General features: G+C 39.1%; 1 non-coding gene across 1 annotated transcript; it reads left to right on the top strand.

Moving 5' to 3' along the window:
- The first annotated feature begins 4766 nt into the window (after positions 1 to 4766).
- On the top strand, positions 4767 to 4875 carry LOC123631163. Its single transcript, XR_006733032.1, has one exon. It is a non-coding gene; the product is annotated as a U6 spliceosomal RNA (small nuclear RNA).
- Positions 4876 to 21976: the final 17101 nt, after the last annotated feature.

Raw genomic sequence — 21976 nt, 5'->3', positions numbered from 1 at the left:
GACATTGAAATTTAAAAACAAAATCACTTACAATAATGCCTAAACACGAGATCCTTAGGGATACGTTTAACAAAACATGTGCAAGACTGGTGTATCGAAAACTGCAAGATGTTGCTGTGAGAAATTAAAGAAGATCTAAATAAATGGAAAATGTACCATGGAAGATTAGGTATTGTTAAGATGTCCATTCATCTCAAATTGATCTATAGATTTATTGCAATCCCAATCAAAAGCCTAGCAGGCTTTTATGTAGAAATTGACAGAATAATTCCAGAATTTATACTAGAATGCAAAGGACTTAGATTAGCTAAAAACAATTTAGAGAAGGAAGACTAAAGTTAGAGGATTTATACTATCTGATTTCAAGACTTTGCTATAAAGTAACAATAATCAAGACAGTGTGGTATTAGAGTAAGGTAGTCACAAGATTAATGGAACAGTTGAGGTCTGACAAAGGTAACTTCCATGGGGAAAAATTGGTTTTAAAAAGCTGGAACCCATTCTACTAAGTGAAGTATCCCAAGAATGGAAAAATAAGCACCACATGTACTCACCATCAAATTGGTTTCACTGATCATCACCTAAGAGCTCATTTAGGAATAACATTAATCTGGTGTCTGGCAGATGTGTGTGGCGGGGGAGAGGATGGGTATGTTCATACATAGTGAGTGCGATGCACATCATCTAGGGGATGGACACGCTTGAAGGTCTGATGGGGGGAGGGGGCAACGGCAATATATGTAACCTAAACTTTTGTACCCCCATAATATGCTGAAATAAAAAAACATTAAAAAATAAGCAATTGTCGGGCAGGCACAGTGGCTGATGCCTGTAAGCACTTTGGGAGGCTTAGGTGGGAGAATCTCTTGAGGCCAGGAGTTTGAGACCAGCCTGAGCAAGAGTGAGACACTGTCTCTACAAGAAATAGAAAAATTAGTCAGGCCTGGTGGCTCACGCCTACAGTCCCAGCTACTCAAGAAGCTGAGGCAGGAGGATCTCTTGAGCCAAGGGGTTCTAGGTTGTAGTGAGCTGTGATGACACCACTGCACTCCAACCTGGGCGACAGAGCAAGACACTGTCTCTTAAAAAAAAGCAAAGAAAAAAAGGGCAAAAGATTTGAACACTAATTTCACAAAAAAATATATAATAATGGCCAGTAAACACATGAAGTGATGGTCAGCATTACTCATTGTCAGAGAATACAGATTAAAACCCCAATGAGATACCACAACACACTCACTACAGTGGTCTTTTTTTTGTTTGTTTTTTTGAGACAGAGTCTCGCTCTGTTGCCGAGGCTAGAGTGCCGTGGCATCAGCCTAGCTCACAGCAACCTCAAACTCCTGGGCTCAAGCAATCCTCCTGCCTCAGCCTCCCGAGTAGCTGGGACTACAGGCATGTGTCACCATGCCGGGCTAATTTTTTTTCTATATATATTTTTAGCTCTCCAGATCATTTCTTTCCATTTTTAGTAGAGACAAGGTCTCGCTCTTGCTCAGGCTGGTCTCAAACTCCTGAGCTCCAACAATCTGCCCTCCTCAGCCTCCCAGAATGCTAAGATTACAGGCGTGAGCCACTGCGCCCGGCCTACAGTAGTCTTTAAGAAGACCAACATCACCAAATATAGGTGAGGATGTACAGCAATCAAAACTCGCACACATTGTCGATGGGAATGTAAAATGGTACAACCATTTTGGGAAAAGGTCTGGCCATTTCTTAAAAATTTCCTAAAAGTTCAATATATAGTTACCATACAAGTCAGTAGTTGAACTCCTAGGTATTTATTCCTCAATTTTTTTTTAATTTAAAATAAATACTAACAATACCAAGTGTTGCAGGATGTGGGACAACCAGCACTGTAAAACTTTAAGAACAGTTAGTCAATTTCTTGTATCCCCTCCTAGGGATTTATTTCAACAGTAATGAAAGTATATATCTATACAAAGAAAAATGTGGAGACAAATGTTCACGATAGCTTTATTTTCTTAATAGCCCCAACCTGGAAACAACTCAAATTCCCAAAAATAGGAGAATGAACAAAACAAACTGTGGCATACCACACAATGGAATAGTACTAAGGAATAAAAAAGAGCAAACTATGATACTTTTGCAGCATGGACAAATCTCAAAAAACTTTGCCTAGCAAAAGAAGCCAGATGTAAAACAGTACGTTCTGTATGGCTCTATTATATAAAATTTTAGTAAAAACTAATCTATGGTGACAGAAAGCAGATCAGTGGTTGCCTAGGGCTAGGGCCAGGAGTTGGGGATTGACTGCTAAGGGTACACGGGTATGTTTTCAGGTGATGTGAATGTTCTGTACCTTGATTATGGAGGTAGTTACACTGATAGATACATTTGTTAAAACTCGTTTAACAGTACACTTTAAATAGGTGCATTTGATTGTATGTGAATTATGCCTCAATAAAGTTCATTTAAAAATATTTAGGCTGGGTGCAGTGGCTCACGCCTGTTATCCTAGCCCTCTGGGAGGCCGAGGCGGGTGGATCGCTCGAGGTCAGGAGTTTGAGACTAGCCTGAGCAAGAGCAAGACCCCGTCTCTACTAAAAATAGAAAGAAATTATCTGGACAACTAAAAATATATAGAGAAAAAATTAGCCGGGCATGGTGGCACATGCCTGTAGTCCCAGCTACTCGGGGGGCTGAGGCAGTAGGATCGCTTAAGCCCAGGAGTTTGAGGTTGCTGTGAGCTAGGCTGACACCACAGCACTCACTCTAGCCCGGGCAACAAAGTGAGACTCTGTCTCAAAAAAAAAAAAAAAAATTTGGATGCCACTGGTCTAGTGGGTATAGGGGATGAGGGGCACAACATTCTGTTAAATGATGTCAAAGAACAGAAGGAGCAAATATGTGTCACTACTGTAGTTGGATAAAATTTAAACAAAATTTTAAGAGAAACAATAATATATGCACAAGGTTATAAAATAAATGGTACAGAAGGGCTAATAATGAAAATAAATATTCCCTTGCCCCATCCTTTCTTAACCTCAGTCCTATTCCCCAGAGCTGTCCACTTTTAATATGTAAATTTTTTTTTCTTGTTTTTCCAATGAACCAGAGGTAGTTGTGAAATGGTTGATGAAAGGTATTTAATTTCAAGGTAAACTAGAGGGCCAGTAACTTAAGCCTTGGGCTGCTGGTCTCTCCACATTGCAACAGTAGCCTCTCTGATTTGTATGAGACACTTCCACATTCTGGAGTTCTCAAATTCCCCAAATGCATTATTGTTTATAACTTGAAAGCCACCTGATGGCTAAACCCTGATTATTTTAAATAAGAACCTTGTAATGGTAACAAATTCTAACGAAAACATTCCTTAGGAAGAGCCAAAATGGTAAATTCCAGGAATGAGGGAAATGAGGGAAATAAGAGAAAACAGCTTTCTTTTTTATTGTGTAACTCATTGGGATGCCATCCAAAGTTTGCTTTTTAAGATATCATTGAAATAACAAAATCTTTTGGGTTTTTATTTTTTATTTTTTTAAATAGAGAAGGGGTCTCGCTCTTGCTCAGGCTGGTCTCGAACTCCTGAGCTCAAGCGATCCTCCTGCCTCAGCCTCCCAGAGTGCTAGGCTTACAGGTGTGAGCCACCACAGCCAGCCTGAAATAACAAAATTTTGATGTTGGAGAAATGGAAACTCTTCCTCAGCCCTTCTTTCAGAGAAGGCCAACTTAAAAGAAGTAAAATGTAAATGAAAATATTACATGTGTGACCAGCACATAGTCATACTTGCCTTTAAAATAGAGATCTCTGAGCCATAGCTGTAAAGCTGCCATAATAGTGCCTTCATTTGTTTTTTGCATTCATTAGCACACATTTTGAAATGCCTTTTCGAGCCAGACACTGGACTGGGTTGGAGAATCAGAGATAAAAAGACACAGTCCCTACTCCAAGAACTTAGAGTCTAGTAAGAGACATGTACAAAAAATTATAACTGAAATAATGGTTTATGTTCAAGGTATACCAGTGCATTGTAGGGATATAGGGGAAGGCAGAGTATCCTTGGAGAGGAGATTGCACTTGCCCTGGAACTGAGATGTGTGTCAACAGCTTCTTAAGAGGTGAGGGAAGAGTACACTTTGAGTAGGAGACTATAAGGAATTCACTATTGGAAGAGGGGAAAACATATTAGGGTATGCCAGAGAGAGGTAAGGCGGGAAATAGACAAGGTCCTTGTATCTGTTACAGTTTTTTGGTCATAAGCAAAATGACTCACTCAGATAATACAAACAAAAAAGGAATTTATTGGAAAGATGGGTGGCTCACAGAATTGACGGGAAAGCTAAAGAACTAGGCTTGGAAAAAGGATCAAGGGCTGCTGCAAAACTCTAGGCAGCAGGAACATTCAACTGTCAGAAGGAGTGAGTGCCAATATATGTTTTTTTTCCATACCTGCATAATTCGACTCAGGATTCAAAATCCTGAGGAGAGTTTAATTGGCCTTATAGCATGGACCCACCTGTCTAGGGTACCTTGATTTATTGTCCCATCAACACTACCCACAGTGGGGGAAAGGTAATTCCCCCAAAGGAATCTAAGCGCACTGCCAGAGGAAGGGGGAACTGAAGATATGCCTTGTTGAGGAGCTTAGGTTTTATCCTAACCAAAGGAAACCATTGAAGAGTTATGAGCAAGGAACTGAGATGGTCAGAAATGTAGATTATAGATCCTGGTTTAAATTGGAGGAGGGATTGAAAAGGAGCTAGAATTTTATGAGGAGGACTTGAATAAAAACTGGGATTGAGTGCTCGCATCAGCAGCACATATACTAAAAAATTGGAGCAATACAGAGAACATTAGCATGGCCCCTGCGCAAGGCTGGCATGGAAATTCATGAAGCATTCCTTATCTTTTATAGAAAACACGGTACACACACACATATACCATAGAGTACTACTCAGCCATAAAAAGGAATGAAATAATGTCATTTGCAGCACTGTGGAGGGAACTGGAGACCATTATTCTAAGTGAAGTATCTCAGGAATGGAAAACCAAACACCATATGTTCTCACTAAGTGGGAGCCAATAGCTCAGTACACAGGGGCATGAAAGGACATAAAGGATATGACAAACCAAGAAGTGGGGAGGGTGGGGGGGTAGGTGTGGGATAAAAACTTACAATTGGGTATAATGAACACTATTCTGGTGATGGCCACACTAAAAGCCCTGACTTAAGCATTATACAAGATAACCTTGTAACAAAAACACTTGTACTCCCTTAATATTTTGAAATAAAAAAAATTGAGGAAAAAAAACTTGTATTGATACAAGTGGGAAATGGTGAATGCTTGGATTTTGGAGGGATACAGAGGGGCTGGGTGCAGTGGCTCAATTATAGCTCACTGCAGCCTTGAACTCCTGGGATCAAGTAATCCTACCACTTCAGCCTCTCAAATAGCTGGGACTACAGGTGCATGCTACCATGCCTGGCTAATTTTTTAAAAAATTTTTGTAGAGGCAGGGTCTTGCTATGTTGTCCAGGTTGATCTCAAACTCCTGGCCTCAAGCAATCCTCCTGCCTCAGCCTCTCAGAGTGCTGGGATTGCAGGTGTGAGCCACCATGCCTGGCCTCACTATTCCTTTTCATTGCTGAGCTATTATTATATTGTATAGACATGCAACATTTTATTTATCCATTCATTGGTTGATGGACATTTGAGTTGTTTCCACTTTTTGGTTATTATGAATAATGCTGTTATGAACATTTCTGTACAAGTTTTTGTGTGGACATATGTTTTCATTTCTCTTGAGTCTATATACCTGGGATTGGAATTGCTAGGTCATAGGGTAACTCTATGTTTAACTTTCTGAGGAACTGCTAAACTGTTTTTCAAAGTGGTTGCACCATTAACCACAAATTATTTTAAACATTTCTTTAGTCAATATTTTGGATGTATAATTACTTTGAGGAGATAACACACTTTATGACTTAGTATAATAAGGTAATCTGTCTTGCAGCAAACACCCAGGTCATGCCATCCCAGAAGATCCTCCATATACCCCAGCTTCTGTCCAAAAGCAGCACCATCCTGATTATCATATTACATCTGTATTTCTTCCACATCAAGAATTCAAGTTGTGGGCTAGGCGCAGTGGCTCACATCTAATCCCAGTGCTTTGGGAGGCTGAGGCAGGAAGATCGCTTGAGACCAGGAGTTTGAGACTAGCCTGGGCAACACAGTGAGACTCCCCCATCTCTAAAAAAAATTAAAATTAGCTGGGGGTGATGGTGCTCACCTGTAGTCCAGCTACTTAGGAGGCTGAGGTGTTCTCATTTGAGCCCAGGAGTTTGAGGTTACTGTGAGCTGTGATCAAGCACTCCAGCCTGGGTGACATAGAGAAACCCCATCCTTAAAAAATAAATAAATAAATAAAAGAATTCAGTTTTTTTTTTTTCCCTTTTTCTTTTTAGACTAGTCAAGTGCAGCAGTGAGAAGGGGGGAAAGTGGTAGAACAAGAACTTCAATCTGTAACTGACTGTGAACAATCAAGTGAAGATAACTCAGTACCTTCGGACCAGCCAAGAATTCACGTTCTAAGGACACAGGGGATATTAGAATTAGAATATTCTGTAACTAACATTTGCTTTATCCACTTTGCACATGCAGATGTTTCATAATGTTAACACTAGTACTACTACTACCACCACCAAATTATGAATACTGAAAACAAAGAGAGTTTTTCTACATATGTTGTTCTCATTCTCCCCACATTTTAAAATAACTATTATTAGTATATTTAAATTGTTAGATCATGTAGCTATTACATACTATAATCTCTCTTCTTTTTTAACCTTCATTTAGTTGTAGTTCTACAAGGAACTATATATTTAATGTTTACCACCAGTATATTATATCAGTGACCCTCTAGTCATTTTGCTTGTTTGAAGCTCTTTGTCTAATAGATTTATTAGCAGTGGCTCATGGGAACAATATTCACTGAGCTAATGCATGATGTAAAAATTGTATTTGTGACCTTTATATTTAAATGTCAGTTTTGCTGGATAAAATATCCTTGATTCATATTTTATATTGTTAAGTGTCTTAACATGTTCTTTCTTTCTTTTTTTGTTTTTAAGAGAGCTTTATTTCTCATAAAGGGGTCTCAACCTGCAGTGGCCATATTTTTTTTTAAACATACCTTTTAATTTGCTACTTGCAGTGGCCTTTCTGTCAGTCTGGGAAACACTTCCAGCCACAAGCTAGGAACACATTTCCTATTATTCCATTTTCTTCTGACACAAAATATTGCTGTTTAAGTCTAATAATACTTATCCAATTTCACTTCTCACTTTATGTCATGCAGTATTCTTATCTAGATGCCCATAGGGATTATTTTTCTTTTTCTTTCAACCCAAATAAATTTACTAGATTATTTTTTGGTGTTGGTCATTCTGTATTACCATTTTCAGAAACACAGTGTGATTTTTTAAAATATACTTTTAACGAGAGGGGGTTTGACTGTGTTGCTCAGGCTAGACTCGAACTCCTGGGCTCAAACAATCCTCCTGCCTCAGCCTCCTGAGTAGCTGGGACTATAGGTGTGGGCCACTGTGCCAGACTTGTATAGTTTTTATTTTTTATTTTATTTTTTTGAAACAGAGTCTCACTCTGTTGCCCAGGCTAGAATGCCATGGCGTAGGCCCAGATCACAGCAACCTCAAACTCCTGGGCTCAAGCGATCCTTCTGCCTCAGCCTCCCAAGTAGCTGGGACTATAGGCATACACCACCATGCTCGGCTAATTTTTTTCTATATATTTTTAGCTGTCCAGATCATTTCTTTCTATTTTTTAGTAGAGACGGGGTCTTGCTCTTGCTCAGACTGGTCTCGAACTCCTGACCTCAAGCGATCCTCCCTCCTCGGCCTCCCAGAGTGCTAGGATTACAGGCATGAGCCACCCAGCTTGGCCTTGTATAGTTTTTAAACTTGTTTGTTTTTAAATTCTAGGAAAGTTTTCCTGAGTTATATTTTTAGTGCTTATCCTCTCTCCTTGCTTTTTTTCTCTCTCCTCCTTCTCCTTTCTATAGACAGAGTCTCGCTCCGTCACCCAGGCTGGAGTGCAGCGTCATCATCATACCTCACTGTGACCTGGAACTCCTGGGCTCAAATGATCATATCGCTTCAGCCTCCCAAGTACCTAGGACTACAGGTGTGTGTCACCAGCCTGGCCTGTTCTTTTTCTTTAAGCACTCCTATTCCTATTATCCATGTGTTAGATTTTTTTTTTTTTTTTTTAGTCTGTCTTCAATAGCTGTCACTTTCTCTGGAATCCTTTTACTTTCTTCATTTCTTTTTATTTAAAGAATGCTCTTCCTTTTCATCTTCTTTTCAAAAATGCCTCACTTGTCCTTATTTGCTCTTGTGTTCCTTTTAGTTTAGTCTTTATTTATTTATTTATTTTTTGCCTCCGCCACCCTGCCTCCTAGTCTTTATTTTTAAAGTGGTTTTTAAAAATTGTAATTCTTGCTTAGGTTCTGTTGCCTCATTTCTGAATATTTCTTATTTTGATTTATGTTCTTTTATATCTTGTATCATATTCTTAATGGCTTTTAGCTTCTTATGCAGTAACACATTAGAGTGTTAATCTGTTTATTGAGTATGACTTTTTAGCATGATTTCATTTGGATATTATTCTGCTCTTTATTCTTTTTTCTTGTAGTAACTTGTATGGAAATTGAATGGCACACTTTTCTGTTGCTTGTATTTATGTGAGACTAATTTTCTTAAAATCTTGGAAGAAGGCTTAGTTCAATTAATTTTTTAAATTTACAGAGCTTCCTTTTTTTTCATTTTTGTGTAGTGTTAAAACTACATGGTTTGCTTTCTGAGATTTTTCCTGGCTCTGTTTTCCTCCCCTAGTTTTAGCTTTCCTTCTTCTCTTTCCTTCTTCTAGGTTGTCTCTGCCATGCTCAGTTTTTGTTCCATTTCTAGTAGTTTCTCCCTAGTGTGGGAAACTATCCTAGGAGGGATCCATGGTTGGTTATTATCCAGCATTTATAGGGTCTAGACTGCTCCAGCCTTTGTAGACCTTCATATTGTGGGATCCTTACATACACCTGCTATTGGAGTGGGCAATAACCTTCTTGGTTTCAGCGATTGTTCTCAAACTGGCTCTTAGCACTTTCTAGTGTTTTTTTCCTACATGGATGTCAATAGCTCTTGGTTTGTCTTCATGTGCTTGCAATTTCAGGTTTATGGGATACTTTGTCATCTAGTGTTATAAATATTGTTTGTGGGTTTTGTGTTTTGCTAGTTATTCTGTTTTTATATGGGAGTTTGGGAAAATCTAAAAACTATGCCACTACTAGACTGTTGCCATCTTCTCAGAATCTTGGTATATACTTTTATTCTTACTGAAAGGTCTAATACGGTGGTTTGCATCTTGGGTACACTCTCTCCCTTTCAGATCACTTGCTCTGGGGAATTGAGCTGCCATGTTGGGAGAACACTTGAGCACTCCTTCCTATGGAGAGATCAACATGGCAAAGAACTGAGGACTCCAGCCAACAGCCTGTGAGAGACTATGTCCTCAACAAACAGAGGAGTTAAGTTTGGAAGTGGAGCCTCCACAGCCAAGCATTTGGATGACTGCAGCCCAGCCTGCAGCTTGACTGCAACCTCGTGAGAGACCCTGAACCAAAACCACCCAGCTCAACTAATCCTGGACTCTTGATCCCCAGAAACTTTGAGATAATAAACATTTGCTGCTTTAAGCTGTTAAATTTTGGGTAATTTGTTACCCAGTAATAAATAACTAATGCACCTATGAATAGATATTCTCATTTTGTGAACTTAGATATCTTTCTTGCTGCCTTCAGTGATGTTTTTCTAACATTTTATTATATTAATAGAATATTTCAAATATACTGCAAAGTCAAAAGATTTTACAGTGAGCACCCACATGCCCACTACCTAGATTCTACCATGAATGTCCTTCTGTGGCTTTTAATGACATCATATAGAATTTGTAGAAAACCATTTCATTGGTAATATTTCAACAATATTTACAGAACTGTGGGCTCCAAGATCACCACTTTTCAAGGCGAATTGTTCCCCTTTTAATACTCTTCTGCTTATTTAAACATTCTTCCTAATTTCGAGTTGAAATTTATTGTCTTGAATTTTCCATCTGTTGGGCCTCCCATGTGCTGTGGAGAATAAATTCATTCCCTCTCTCAAGTGATGGCCCTTTGACTTCTTGGAGATAAATGTTACGACTTCTCTGAATCTCCTTTTCCTTCCTAGTCACTCCATTTTTTGTCCTTACCCTGTTTTCCTGCTTCTGCTGTTTTTCAGCTGGATTTGGTTAATGGAAAGCACTAGTGGAATATAGGAGAGAGGGAGAAGCCAGGATGCTGCACGCCCCCACTCTGCCCTGGGTGGTCTCTCTAGCATTGGTCTCATCTCCTCCATGGTTCCATTACCAGCATGACAAGCCTGTCACACTTTCAGCTTCTGCAGTGTGGTTCTGGCAACTGGGCCCCAGTAATACCACTTCTTGGCTTTGTCCCTTCTGCTAAGGTGTAGTAGTCTTCCTGGCATTGATTATCCCTGGACTGCCTCACCATCCACTGTTGGCTGCTCATCTCCTTCATCAACTGTGCAATTAATTTCCTGCATAAAATTTCCTCTGTTTCAAACGCTTAGAGTACTATCTGTTTTCCTGGTTAGAGCCTCACTAGTACAGGGGTATACTACATAATTTTTTAGGAAGATATATGCTATAAGAGGGTATCTGCAGTGCTTACCACAATCACCTGTGCTTTCTCCCAGGGACAGGGAATTATTATGAATTTGTATTTTCCTATTTGTGCCCTGCCACCCATGTAATGCCTGGAGGAATAAGAGAAACCTTATTTTCAGAGGTGCTTGTAATTAGATGAGGAAAGCTTACAATAATGATATTTTAGAAAATGGCATATTAATGAACTGTAAGTGTAGGAAAGGAAGTTTCTTTGGAGTGATGTACTACAAATGAGATTACAAGAAACATGACAGCCAAGGAGAAATTAGGTGTCAGAGGATTTGATTTCAGTCAGGCAGATGAACAAAAAGCTGACTATATTGAAAATGTCCCTTTAGTAAGAAAAAAATAGGACCATTCACGGTGAAATGCAAACACCAGTAATATTGTGTGACTTGCTGCTAATGTTTCGAAAACAACAGGGAAATCAAAATATCATTCATTAGTAGTGTTTCTCATTATATGACATAGGTTAAACATTCCATTTATTGTTCCTTTTATAGAATATCAACAATGTGTCATTATTTTCATACATCTGTATGTGCACTGCAGGTGCTAAACAACTAATAGGAATTTGGGGAGAAAGAGGAATGAATACATGAATTTCAGAAAATGTTTCTGGAAATCACCATAATGCAACTATGATCTCAACGTTAAATAAAATAATGGAATAAATATTTAAAAAGAAAAAAATGTGTAAGCCTTTAAAGGATGAAGGAATTCTGACTAATCAACAGCAGTGATGAATTATAAATAGTGGACCTTGCCAGATTGGTATGAGTGGTTTTCTGGGGGTTTTTTGGATTAAGAATTCCAGGAATAAGAGAAGGAGTGAAGTGTTAGACAGTCTATATTGGGCTGTCAGTAAAGCATTTTGATCTAGCATCTTGTGAAATCTCAATTACGGAACTAATTTATAGTGATTTCCAGGTGAGAGTGTTAACTGGAAACTTTCAAGGAAGACTTAGAGGAACAAGTGAGCAATGCCTGGAAAAATTTTAAAAACTTTTTATTGTGAAATATACATAGAAGTTAATAAAATGAAAATGTGCTGTTTACAAAAAAAATCACAAGTGGACATCCAGTTCAAGAAACAGAACATTGCAGTACCATAGAATGTCACCTTGTATCCTGTGTCGGTCACAACACCGTCCCATCTTTCCACCCCCAGAGATAATCATTATCCTGATTTTTACAGCAGCTGTGTCCTTGGTTTTCTTTATAGTGTTAACCTTAACCTGTGAATTCCCCCCAACAAAGTTTTGCCTGCTTTTTTAAACTTTAGATGGAATCATATTGTATATATGGTTTTGTATCTGGCTTTGGTTCTACACTATTTTGTTGTTGTATGCTGTGTGTGTCTATGGCTCATTTATTTTCATTGCTGTATGGTATTCCATTGTTGCTATATACCACAATTTATCTATTCTATTGTGTGTATTAGCCTTGCTGCAGTAAAGAACTCCTAGTCTCACTGGCTTATAATAACAAGTATCTGTTTCTTGCTCTTGATACTTGTAAACTGTACCAGCTTAGTTTCCGTGTGTTTTCTCATTCTAAAACATAGAGCAAACTCTGTCTGGGACATGTCTTTTTGTGGCATAGGCAGAAGCAATAGCTCTGGCAGAAAACTCATTATGACTCTTAAAGCTTCTGCTTGGATGTGATATATATTACGTCTGCTCTGCTCACATTCTATTGACCAAAGCACGTCTCACAGCCAAGCCAAAAGTCAATTAGGTGGAGTAAATATTCCACACCAGGAGTCACAACAAGTCACATGGGAAAAGATATATTGTCCTTTTGAAAGAAAAGAGGGTACCATTTGCCACCACTATTTATGTTCTCTGTGTTTGGTTATCACAAACAGTGTTGCCATGAGCTTTCTTGTATATGCATCCTGGTGCAAACGTGCATGAGTTTCTCCAGGAGTGAAATTTCTTTTCTTTTTTTTTTTTGAGACAGAGTCTCGCTCTGCTGCCCAGGCTAGAGTGCCATGGCATCAGCCTAGCTCACAGCAACCTCAAACTCCTGGGCTCAAGCGATCCTCCTGCCTCAGCCTCCCGAGTAGCAGGGACTATAGGCATTCGCCACCACGCCTGGCTTATTTTTTCTATATATATTTTTAGCTGCCCATATAATTTCTTTCTATTTTTAGTAGAGACGGGGTCTTGCTCTTGCTCAGGCTGGTCTTGAACTCCTGAGCTCAAACAATCCACCTGCCTCGGCCTCCCAGAGTGCTAGGATTACAGGCGTGAGCCACCGCCCAGCCTAGGAGTGAAATTTCTAGGTATGTGTACATTCAACTTTACTGCTTTCTGCCAAACTGTTTTCTGAAATGACTTGACTTTCTTTCTCTCTCTCTCTTTTTTTTTTTTTTTGAGACAGAGTCTAGCTCTGTTGCCCGGGCTAGAGTGAGTGCCGTGGCGTCAGCCTAGCTCACAGCAACCTCAAACTCCTGGGCTCAAATGATCCTCCTGCCTCAGCCTCCCGAGTAGCTGGGACTACAGGCATGCGCCACCATGCCCGGCTAATTTTTTCTATGTATATTTTTAGTTGTCCAGATAATTTTTATTTCTACTCTTAGTAGAGACGGGGTCTCGTTCAGGCTGGTCTCGAACTCCTGACCTCGAGCGATCCACCCCCACCTTGGCCTCCCAGCGTGGCTACACTATTGGACAGTACAGAATATTTCCACCAGCACAAAAAAGTTCAATTAGATAGCACTACTCTAGAGCTTTGTTATTTAAAGTGTAGTCCATGGACCAGGAACATTGGCATCACCTGGAAGCTTGTTAGAAATATACAGTATCAGGGCCGGGCGAGGTGGCTCACGCCTGTAATCCTGGCCCTCTGTGAGGCCGAGGCGGGTGGATCGCTCGAGGTCAGGAGTTCGAGACCAGCCTGAGCGAGACCCCGTCTCTACTAAAAATAGAAATAAATTATCTGGACAACTAAAAATATATGTAGAAAAAATTAGCCGGGCATGGTGGTGCATGCCTGTAGTCCCAGCTTCTCGGGAGGCTGAGGCAGTAGGATCGTTTAAGTCCAGGAGTTTGAGGTTGCTGTGAGCTAGGCTGACGCCACGGCACTCACTCTAGCCCGGGCAACAAAGTGAGACTCTGTCTCAAAAAAAAAAAAAGAAAAAGAAATATACAGTATCAGGAATCTGCTTCAGTCTCTTCACCATCACCCCTCCCCACTCCAAACCGCAATTCCCCACTGGGCAGGTGGATCCTTGTTTCTTGCATTCCCGGCCTTACCCCTTGGGCCCCTCAAGTGTAGGGCCAGGAAGCTGTGCACTGCCCCTGGCCCTTGGGGTTATGTAGAAATGTCCTTTCCTGAGTCCCTCCTTCCATTTTCAAGTCCTTCTGGAACCCAGTCCTGCAGTCCTCAGGCCTCCTGGTTCACAGCCCCCACCTTAGGGAGGATCCCGAGTCCCCTACTGGGGGAGTTAACCCACCCCTATGCTGTGCCACCCTGTGTTCTTCTTTCCCCAATCCTATCCCACTGGCTGTGCCTGTCAGGTTATGTTTATGTTCCTGATGTCCCGCTGGAAAATGTGCTCTTTCTGGACAAGGGACAACTTTTTTCCTATTCCTGTGAATGTGGAAATGGGACAGAAGGGTGGGGAAGAAGAAAGAGACAAATGGAGAACAAGCTGCTGGAGTATCTTTCTCTTCTCATAAGGAGACCAGTCAGATTGGATTAAGGTTCACACTAACAGCGTCATTTTAACTTACCTCTTTTAAGGTCATAAATCCAAATGCAATTACATTTTGAAAAGTGGGATTCAACAAATGTATTTTGGGGAGACACAGTTCATACCATAACAGTTGATTCATTCATTTTGAAGCCTTCTGGCTTTTAAGTAAGAGTCTTAAAAGTTATACATTTCTGGCTACAGTAGCTCACACCTGTAATCCTAGCACTCTGAGGCCAAGGTGGGAGGATCCCTGGAGGTCAGGAGTTTTAGACCAGCCTGAGCAAGAGCAAGACCCCCCCACCTCCTCCACCGTCTCTAGTCTCTACTAAAAATAGAAAAATTAGCCAGGGGTGGTAGCACACGCCTGTAGTCCCAGCTACTTGGGAGGCTGAGGCAGGAGGCAGGAGGATCACTTGAGCCCAGGAGTTTGAGGTTGCTGTGGGCTAGGCTGACGGCCATGGCACTCTACTCAGGGCAACAGAGTAAGACTGTCTCAAAAAAATAAAAATAAAACAATATAAAAGTTATACATTTTTTCAGGATAACAAGTGTGGTTATAGTTTTGACTACTTTCATTATTCATGGATCTCATGACTAATTGGTAATGCTCCTTTGATATTACTGTAACCTCATTATTTTAAACTTTCATTGTCTTTTCATTGGTTTTGTTTGAACTACCTGATTATTGTTTATTTTCATTTTGATTTTATCAACATAAGCACCTATGGCCTATTTTTTATGTATACATAATTTTCAATTAGCCAAAATTTTCCCTATGGCTAATTGCAGTCAAATTTGATTGATGCCATGAGCTTACTGAAGTGGAATACAAAGTCTTTGCATTTACATTTTCATTAAAGTTTCAGGAAAAAAAAAAGAACAGAAATATGTAATATCTACTTCACCTCAGACCTACTAAATCAGAATCTGCATTTTAATAAGATCTTCAAGTGATCCAAATGCACATTAAATTTTGGAATCACTAGATATTATTATCTCCGGTGACCTACATGTATTGAGAGAAAAAAGGCAGGACTTTTGCCAGGGATTTCCTGGAAACTTTTCTAAATCTTTTAGCACTGCTAACAAATGTATTGAGTTTACTAAAATATCACCAAAGTAATACCGACATGATTCAGCCAGCCTACCTGAGGGATTGTCCAGGTGATGAAGTAGAAAGAGTGGACTTTGGAACTAGACAGACTTCTACTTACCCCTTTGAATGTCAGTATTCACAAATGTGCTGCAGGGGAACAAACAGGAAGCAGCAGTTCCTGTCAGAATGTGATTTTTGCAAAAGAAAGGAACAGATCCAATTTGACTGGAATTACCAAGACAGAAAAGAAATCAGGAAGTTTCCTGCAGGAGTTAAAATTTGAAGGGGCTTGAGAAATCAATGCTAAGTAAGGAAAATAAAATGTACTGGTCAGAGTTCACAAGGTCACTTGTGGAATCCTTCTTAGGACTAGGAATTATGTAGCAATTCCTCAAAATCTTGGCCAAGTAGCAGTGTTAAATATTTTCATTATTTGTATGCAATTGGATCCTAGAATTTTTCAAAAGTCTTGAATGTATGCCATTAGATTCCAGTGACTTTTTCCTAGTGTCTTACTATAAAAATGTCAAACATACAGAAAAGTTATTTTACAGTGAGCAGTAGATTCACCATCTAATTCTAGAATTAACATTTTACTACACAGTGTTTATAGAATATCCATCCCTTTACCCATCCATCAGTCCATCTTGTGTTTTGCAGCTTTCAGAATAAGTTAGAGACAGAACACTTTGCCCTAAACATTCCAGCATGTATAATATTAAGTACAGTTCAGCATTTGGTTACTTTTTTTCTGAAGTAGAAATGCATAATCATAAATGTGTCATTTGATGAGTTCTGATAAATATACACAATTGTGCAACCCAAAACCTCTGTCAAGATTGAGAAAAGCCTGAGCATTAATCCAGAAAGTTTCTTTCTCAGAAACGTGAGCTTACCTTCCAGAGGCAACTTCTGTTCCCATTCTTTCAATCATAGATTAATTTTACTTGTTCCAGAACTTCATATAAATGGTTTCATACAATATGTACACTTTTTGGTAAGGATTCTTTCATTCAGCATGTTTTTGATATTTATCCATGTTGTTCCATGCAGCTTGTTCCTTTTCTTTCTTCTTTTTTTAAGAGGACAGGGTCTCACTATGTTGCCCAGGCTGCTCTCCATCTCCTGGCCTCAAGTGATTCTCCCGCCTCAGCCTCCCCAGCTGCTGGGATTACAGGCATGAGCCACCACACCAGCTAGTTTGTTCCCTTTTATTGCATAATAATGTTTCATTGTATGGTTATACCATAGTTGATATTTTTTGGTTTGAGTATTTTGTGTTTTGACATAATTTCAGGCTAAAAAAAAGTTGCAAGAGTAGTACAAAGAATTCCAGAATATTCTTGATGCAGGTTCTCCAAATGTTAGCATGTAACTATACTTTCTTTTCCCTTCTCTTTCTCTATTTTTTTTTTCTGAACCATTTTAAGAGTCATGTTGCAGACATGATGCCCCTTTACCCCTTACTACTTCAGTATACAACTAAAAAAAATTAAAAATTATCTCATGTAACCAGAGTATATTTAACAAAATCAGGAGATGAGAGTGATACAATTCTATTGTATCATCTACAGACCTTCTTCAGATTTTGCCAACTGTCCCAGTAATATCCTTGATAGCAAACGAAAATCCAACAATATGTCTTGTCTTCAGTTGTCATGGTATTTTAAGTCTTGTTTAGCCTAGAACAGTTCTTGAATCTTTCTCTGTATTTCATGGCATTGATAATTTTTGAAAAATATAACCGTTATTTTTTAATTAAGCTTTTATTCTGAGATAATTATAGAGTACATGTAGTTTAAGGAATAATAAAGAAAAATCCTGTGTATACCCTATGCCCAGATTCCCCTAATGGTGACATCTTAAAAAACTATACTACTATGGTATCACAACTAGGCCACTGACGCATAGTCAAGATACAGAACATTTCCATCACCAGAGGGATCCCTCACATTGCCCATTTATAGTCACCCCCACTACCCTCCCATGTCCAACCTCCTTAACCCTGGTAACCAGTAATTTGTTCTCCATTTCTGTAATGTTGTCATTTCCAGAAAGTTTTATAAATAGAGTCATACACAATCTGTGACCTTTAGGATTTGCCTTTTTTCACTCACCATAGTTCTCTAGAGATTCATCTAGGTTGGTGCATGTATCAATAGTTCCTTCTTGCTGAGTGGTATCCTATGATATGAATCAACCACAGTTTATTTAACCATTCACCTGTTGAAGGACATGTGGGTTGTTTCCAGTTTTTGCCTATTATGAAAAAAAGCTACTGTAAACATTTGTGGACAGGTTTCTTTGTGAACACAAGTCTTCATTTCTCTGGAATAAAAGTGCAGAAGCACAATTGCTGCGTCATGTGGTAATTGTATGTTTAGTTTTTTAAGAAACTTCCAGATTGTTTTCCAAAGTGGCTGTACCATTTTGCATTCCCAACAGCAATGTATGAGTAATAAAGTTTCTCCAAATTCTTCATAATACTTGTAACTATTTGCATTTTTTATTTTAGCAATGTGAGTACGGGTGAGGTGGCTTTATTTTGCATTTCCCTGATGACTAATAATGTTTTCATATGTTTATTTGCCATCTGTATATCTTCATTAAAATGTCTTTTCATGTTTTTTGCCCATGGATTGTTTAGACTATTTTCTTTTTACTGTTGAGTTTTAAGAATTTTCTTTTTCTTTGTTTTTATTTTATTCTTTAAGAGATGAGGTCTTGCTATGTTGCCAGGCTAGAGTGCAGTGGTTACTCACAGGTGCAATCCCACTACTAAAAAGCACAGGAATTTTGATCTGTTCTGTTTCCAGCCTGGGCCAGCTCACCCTTCCTTAGGCAACCTGGTGGTCCCCCACCCCTGGTAGGTCACCATATTAATGACGGACTTAGTGTGGACACCCCATCAGCATAGACAGTCCAGAACTTCTGGGAGCAAGTGATCCTCCCACCTCAGCCTCCAGAGTAGCTAGGACTACAGGTGTGTGCCACCGAGCCTGGTGAAAATATTTTATATATATATATATATATATATATTTTTTTTTTTTTTTAAATGGATGGGGTCTTACTCTGTAGCCCAGGCTGGAGTGCTGTGGCACATGCCACCAAGCCCGGCTAAGTTTTTTAATTTTTAGAGATAGGGTCTGGCTATGTTGCCAGGATGGTTTTGAACTCCTGGTCTCAAGCAATCCTGGCCTGAGAATTCTTTATATATTCTAGAACTTGTCATTTGTTGGATATGTGGTTTGTAAATACTTTCTTCTAGTCTGTAGCTGTGTTTTCATCCTCATAATAATGTCTTTTATGGAGCAAAAGTTTTTAATTCTGGTGAAGTAAAATTTATCAAAGTTTACTTTTATGGATAATCCTTTTGATGTCAAGTTTTTTATATCCCAAAGATTTTCTGCTATATATTTTTCTTAAAAATATTTATAGTTTTACATCTTATATTTAAGACCATGATCAATCTGAGTTAATTTTTTTGTGGTGTGAGACTTAGATCAAGCTTCATTTTTCTACCTATGAATGTTCAATTACTCTAGCACATTTACTGAAAAGACTATCTTTCCTCCATTGATTTGATTTTGCAATTCAGTTGTTTTTTGTGACTCGTATTAGGCAATAGTTGCCTAGATATCATACCAAAGGCATAAGCAACAAAGGAAAAAAAATAAATTGTACTTAATCAAAATTAAAAACTTCTGTACTTCAAAGGACACCATCAAGAAAGTGAAAAGACATTTCACAGAATGGGAGAAAATATTTGCAAATCATATATCTGATAAAGGACTTATATCTAGACCATATAAAGCACTCTTAAACAGGACCCCTATCTCTCACCATATACAAAAATTAATTCAAGATGGAGAAAAGATTTAAATGTAAGGCATAAAGCCATAAAAATTCTAGAAGGAAATGTAGTAAAAACTCTTCTAGACATCATCCTAGGCAAAGAAGTTATGACTAAGGACAGGCGCAGTGGCTCACGCCTGTAATCCTAGCACTCTGGGAGGCCGAGGCAGGCGGATCCTTTGAGCTCAAGAGTTCAAAACCAGCCTGAGCAAGAGGAGACCCCTGTCTCGACTAAAAATAGAAAGGAATTAGCTGGACAACTAAAAATATACAGAAAAAATTAGCTGGGCATAGTGGTGCCTGCCAGTAGTCTCAGCTTCTTGGGAGGCTGAGGCAGGAGGATCGCTTGAGCTGAGGAATTTGAGGTTCCTGTGAGCTAGGCTGATGCCATGGCACTCTAGCCTGGGCAACAGAGTGAGACTCTGTCTCAAAAAAAAAAAAAAAAAAAAGAACAAAGCTGCAGGCATCATACTACCAGACTTCAAAATATACTACAGACTGGGTGCAGTGGCTCATGCTTGTAATCCTAGCCCTATGGGAGGCCAAGGTAGGAGGATCACTTGAGGCCAGGAGTTCGAAATCAGCCTGGGTAATAGTAAGACCCCATGTCTACAAACAAACCCCACAAGATATACTACAAAGCTGGCTGGGTGTGGTGGCTTATGCCTGTATTCCAGTGCTTTGGGAGGCTAAGTGGGAGGATTGTGGAGGCCAGGAGCTCAAGACTAGTATAGAAAAACAAAACAAAACAAAACAAAACCTGGGGCTGGTGTGCATCTCTAGTCTGAGCTATTCAGGAGGCTGAGCCAAGAGGATTGCTTGAGCCCAGGAGTTTTACACTGCAGTGAGCTACGATTGCACTCCAGCCTGGGCAGCAGAGTGAGAGCCTGTCTCAAAAATAAAATAAAATAAATAAATATATATATGTGTGTGTATATATTAAAGCTCTAATAACCAAACAGTAGGATAATACTGGCGCAAAAACAGAAACATAGACCAAGGGAGCAGAATAGAGAATTCAGAAATTATTCCATGTATCTATAGCCAACTAACTTTTGAGAAAGACACCAAAAACATACATTGGGGAAAGGACGGTCTCCTCAATAAATGGTGCTGGGAAAAAGGTATATCCATAAGCAGAAGAATGAAAATAGACCCCCATCTCTTACCCTGTATAAAAATCAACTCAAAATGGATGAAAGTACTATATGTAAGACCTGAAACTATAAAACTACTAGAAAAAAACTTAGGAGAAATTCTTCAGGAAATTGGTCTGGGAAAAGATTTCATGAATAAGACAGGCAACAAAGGCAAAATAATGAAATGGGATTATATTAAACAAAAAAGCTTTTGTACAGAAAGGAGACAATGAACAGAGTAAAAACCCAACCTACAAAATGGGAGAAAATATTTGTAAACTATTCATCCAAACTATTCACCTGATTAATATCCATAGCATACAAAGAACTCAAACATCTCAACAGAAAAAAAAACACACCAAAAGTTCAATTTAAAAAATGGGCAAATGGAGTGCTTTGGGAGGCAGAGGTGGAAGGGTAGGAAGGTTGCTTGAGGCCAGGAGCCTTGGCAACATAGTGAGACCTTGTCTCTACAAAAAGAAAAAAATTAGCCTGCTGTGGTGGCGCATGCCTGTAGTCTTAGCTACTCAGGAGGCTGAGGCAGGAGAGTCGCTTGAGTCCAGGAGTTTGAGGCTGCAGTGAGCTATGATCAGGCATGCCAGCCTTGCATGCCAGCAAGACAGAGTGAGATCCTGTCTTTAAAAGAAAAAAAATAAAAGATAAAAATAAAAATAGGCAAATGATCTCAACAGACATTTCTCAAAAGAAAACATAGAACTGGTCAATAAATATATGAAAAAATGCTCAATATCACTAATTATCAGGAAAATGGAAATCAAAACCACAAGGAATAATCTCACCCCAGTTAGAGTGGCTATTATCAAAAAGGCAAAGAATAACAAATTCTGGCAAGGATGCAAAGGGGAACTCAAATTCACTGTTGGTGGGAATGTATACAAGCACAGCTGCTATGAGGAACAGTATGGGGGTTCGTCAAAAAACCACAAATTGAACTACCATATAATCCAGCAATGGGGTACACAGTGATATTGCAACACACAAAATGTATGGTGATCAGATTAGGATAAATAGCATATTCATCACTTCAAACATCATTTCTTTGTGTGGGGAATATTCTATATCCTAGCTATTTGAAACTATGTAATATATTATTAACTATAGTCATCTTAAAGTACTATAGAATACTAGAGCTTATTCCTCCTATCTAGTTGTAATTTTGTATCCTTTAACAAATCTCTCCCTATCCTCCCTATCCACCCTTCCCAGACTCTGGTATCCTCTCTTCTACTTTTTACTTCTATGAGATCAATTTATTTTTAACTTCACATATATGTGAGAACATATGATCAACTTTCTGTTCCTGGCTTACTTCACTTAAGATAATGTCCTCTGGTTCCATTTATGTTGCCGCGCATTTATAACGGTGGGGCATTTATCCAGTGGAAGGGGAAT

This window comes from Lemur catta, chromosome 1 (genome assembly GCF_020740605.2).
Source record: "Lemur catta isolate mLemCat1 chromosome 1, mLemCat1.pri, whole genome shotgun sequence".
Taxonomy (NCBI): domain Eukaryota; kingdom Metazoa; phylum Chordata; class Mammalia; order Primates; family Lemuridae; genus Lemur; species Lemur catta.
The sequence above is the reverse complement of the archived record's forward strand: the minus strand, read 5'-3'. Positions and strand labels throughout refer to the sequence as shown.